Source organism: Microtus ochrogaster, chromosome 10 (genome assembly GCF_000317375.1).
Source record: "Microtus ochrogaster isolate Prairie Vole_2 chromosome 10, MicOch1.0, whole genome shotgun sequence".
NCBI classification, from domain to species: domain Eukaryota; kingdom Metazoa; phylum Chordata; class Mammalia; order Rodentia; family Cricetidae; genus Microtus; species Microtus ochrogaster.
Window position 1 is genome coordinate 29,020,573 of NC_022016.1, and position 4,456 is coordinate 29,025,028.

General features: G+C 39.6%; 1 pseudogene; it reads left to right on the forward strand.

The window, feature by feature from the left end:
• The first annotated feature begins 500 nt into the window (after nt 1-500).
• On the forward strand, nt 501-1,587 carry LOC101987773 (annotated as a pseudogene).
• The last annotated feature ends 2,869 nt before the right edge of the window (nt 1,588-4,456 follow it).

The window sequence follows — 4,456 nt, forward strand, 5'->3', positions numbered from 1 at the left end:
TGCCATTTGATTTTGATAGATCCAACTATGTAACATTTCTGTACTTTTATATGTTGCGGCGTCATCCTTAATTATTATAAACTTTTGAAAACATGCTTCTTCCAAATTGAGTCCAATACTTGGTCACCAGCAAGTGATGTCTTAAGAGGAGGTGCATCTGTGAGGACCTCATAGATTCCGGGCATCCACAGGGATCTCTCCTGTGTCTCAGAATGCTCTGTAGCACCTGTCTCATGGCACCTGTACAGTGCTTTGAGACTACCTCTGTAGTGCAGCCTCCAATCACTCAGCACACATATTTTATTAACAGATGTAGATTTTGACCTTCTACTGTGCTAGGAATTGCCTTAAAAAGTTTAACTCGTGAATGTATGAATAGTTCTTTACAGTGAATTGTCTAAAGAAGGGGACTAATAATGTGTGTTAGCCCTATGCTGTATCTAGGATGTGAATTGAGTACACCTCAGATATCCATGTGTTAGAAACTTGCTGTCACTGGCGCTATGTCCTACCCATACTCAGCACTGACCCCAGAGCAGAAGAAGAAACTATCTGACATCGCTTATTGAATTGTGTCTCTGGGAAAGGACATCCTGGCTGCAATGAGTCCACCGGAAGCACTGCCAAGCGGCTACAGTACATTGGCACTGAGGACATAGAAGAGAATAGGTGCTTCTCCTGACAGATGCTGCTGACTGCTCATGGCCCTGTGGATCCCTGCAATGAGGGTTGGGGGTGATTTTTCTCCATGAAGCCCTCTACCAGAAGATGCATGGTGGATATCCCTTCCCCCAAGATATCAAGTCTAAGAGTGGTGTTATGGGCCTTAAGGTAGAAAAAGGGGTGGTGCCCCTGGTAGAAACCAATGGAGAAACTGCCACCCAAGGACTGGACGGGCTGCCTGAACACTGTGCCCAGTATAAGAAGGATGGAGTTGACTTGGCTAAATGGCACTGTGTGCTAAAGATGGAAAAAATACTCCTTCAGGCCTTGCTATCATGGAAAATGCTAGTGTTCTGACCCATTATGCCAGCATCTGCCAGGAGAATGGCATTTCACCCATTGCGGGGCCTGAAATCCTCCCTGATGGAGACCATGGCTTAAAGCACTGTCAGAATGTAACTGAGAAGGCACTGGCTGCTCTTTCCAAGCCTCTTAGTGACCATCATGTCTATCTAGAAGGCACATTGCTGAAGCCCAACCCCAGGCCCTGCTTGAACCCAGAAATATTCTACTGAGGAAGACTGCCATGGCAACTGTCACAGCACTTCATCACACAGTGTCTCCTGTTGTCCCTGGAGTCACTTTCCTGTCTGGTGTGAGGAAGAGGCATCCATCAACCTTGGAGCTATCAACAAGTGCCCAGTGCTGAAGCTATGGGTCTTAACTTTGTCCTATGGCTAAGTGCTTCAGGCCTCTGCTCTGAAGGCTTGGGGTGGGAAGAAGGAGAACCTAAAGGCTGCCCAGGGAAAGTACATCAAGGGAGCCCTGGCCAATGGCCTCGCTTGTCAAGGAAAGTACTTCCCAAGTTGTCAGTCTGGAGCTAACGTCAGGGAATCTCTCTTCATCTCTAACCATGTCTACTAATGAGAGGTGATCTAAGGCTGCCCCTTCAACTGTCCAGGTCCTCGCCTACCCACTTGGTATTGAAGAGTGGTCCTTCAGGCTCTTTCCTGTCACTCTTGCTGTCCTTGTGACTGGTGTGGTGTTGTCTGTGAATGCTAATTCTGCCATCTCTTCCAGTCTACTGTCAGTAAAGAATTATATAAGGAGTGAGGAGAGAGAAACTTGGCTGTCAGTTATATGATGTTGAGAGGCAGTGAAACTTTTAATAGGAAGAGTTAGTGGAAAATTAGGTCATTGATGGTTACTACCCCTGGAAAGAATTTATACTGGTCTTGTAAAGTATTAGCTATTAACACTCAGAGCAGAACGGATAACTTCCTTTTCCTTGGCTTCCATTCTTGACACTTGCACAATTTTCTTGAACATCTAGAACTATGACCTCAATGGATTTTCTAGGTTTATATATTACTCACTCTCAGGTGTTTTAATATAACAATACAAAATGCAGAAAGCACATGTTGTACTTGTCCCAGTTGTACAGCAGACACACAAAGACTATGCTAAGTACTTGTTTTTGGAGAACTACATATACACACATATACATATATACACACAAATACAGAATAAAGCACAAAGGTATTCATCCACTTGAAAAATATCCATTTATATATCTATTGAGAGCTTAGTACATTATACATAGACATGAATTTCTAATATATAGCACGTGATTTTCATTAACATATTAAGGCAGACTATTAATCTTGTGATTAATCTCAAAAGTATAGGGAACTTGTGTAAGAACTCATGTAGATTATAAGGTCTCTTAATTTTCAACTGTCTTATATTTTATATTCATTTATATTATTTATTGTGAAAAGAAAAAAATTCTCAATCTAATGCTTACCCTAACTTTCTACCAAGTTCCAACTTTCAATTACTCACCACTTTTATCTTAGATTTCACATTCTTGCTGGTCCAATAACGTACTTCAATCTCAGGAGGATTTGACCAATACAATCCATGTATTCTTCTGATGAGAAAATGTCAAGAACTTTTTATATAGTATTTCTATGGTATATTAAATACATTTAAAATACTTTTTCTCTGGAGACAAGGTAACTAAGTAGGACCATTCTTCTAGGATCCAGGAGAGCATGTATTAGACAAAATCAAGAGAATCAACAGAAGTAACACTTCTGAATTCTCAGACCATTCAATGAAGCTCATGAATCTTCAGTTTTGCTTAGGATACACTGGGTTATGGTGTGAAAAGCCAGAATTTGCTACTCATTGGATTCTGGCAAAGTTAGGTGTGTATGGGCTTTACTCACTATTTTACCTAATAGAATCCTTCTTGCAAAAATACCACATAGATCCAGAGGTCCTAGGTGCTATGACTGAATTACTTCATGAACATTAATAAGAAATGCAATGGAATGATCTTTGTGTACACTGTGAATATATATTACTCTAATTGGTTAATAAAGAACTGACTGATATTTAGGCAAAAAGTACAGGCAAGACAGCCAAACTAAGAATGCTGGGAAGAAGAAGGGCAGAGTCAGTGGAGACACCAGGAGCCACAGAGGGAGCAGGACATGCTGGAGGACTGGTCAAATCACAATGTCACATGGTAGAATGTAGACTGATAGAAGTTGGTAATTTAAGTTGCAATAAGCCTGAGCTATTGACCTAGCATTCATAATTAATATAAGCTGACAGTGTGTTTAGTTGAGAGTGATTGTGGGATGAGAAAACTATGTCTACAAAGAAACAGTACAGTACATTCAATCTAAATCCCTGACCTGTGTGCCGCATTTATAAACACTCGATGAGCATTTGCTGTATGGCACTAAGTTTTGGGGTCATTTTTAGTAAAGGAATAGTTTTTAGTAACAGGAATAGTTTCGAAATTCAATTTTATATCCCAAATGATATTAGTTGTTAAACATTAAAATCAAATGACATTTTCACTTTGCCATTCACCATTTGTAAGTAAATTTAATTAAACCTGGAAACCTTCACATTAGCTTTCGTCTTTCTACCTTTGAACTCTGGAAAACACTGAAAGAAAAGCTCATTGGCACATTCCTAAGTGTTTTCAGTTCATTGTGTAGTTTTCTCAATTTGGTCTTAACAATTTTCTCTTTGTAGTAAATGGAAGTTCTCCCTTTAGTAGCCAGGGTGATGATTGTGTTACTGCAGCCGCCTGATACAGTCTAAATCACACGTGCTTGTCTTTGAACACTTCTTCACTGGACTGTCTAATCAAGTTTGCTAATAATGTTAAAATGTTCCCATTAGTGAAAAATCCATATTTTATATATTAATCACAAAGAATTAAAATTAACATTTAGTAACCTTTCTATTAGATAAATAAACCTTGGTCTCTGTTTGGCTCACTCACCACATAACACTTCTACAGAATGCAACTCTAGTATCCGTGTTTACTTTGCCAATTAGAAACCTTGGCTCACCTAGGTCAAGTAGTGACTAGTAAGCCTAAGGAATTTGTGAGTATCAAAATGCTTTCTTCGTTTTCCCCCTTATATTCGTCTACAATGTTGAATTTGTGAATATACCAGAATGTAAGTAGCCTAACATAAGGACTCTAAAGAACATAGGGATGAACAGAAATTGCAGGGCATGGCAACAGAAAATGCTCTTAGCAGTTAAAGGCCACTATGAGATGGTATCAGTGACTATCAACCAATGTCTTCTTCCTCAGCTCCATTCCTGACATGGTTCCAGCAGAACACATGACAGTGCTTAAAATACTCACACATAAATGGGTTTTTTAAAATTTGCTTTTGAGTACATAATTGAGCTCTTTGATATTTCAAAGAGGAGTTGAGGAAAATGAGTGAGAACAAACTAAGAGTTCCAAGTC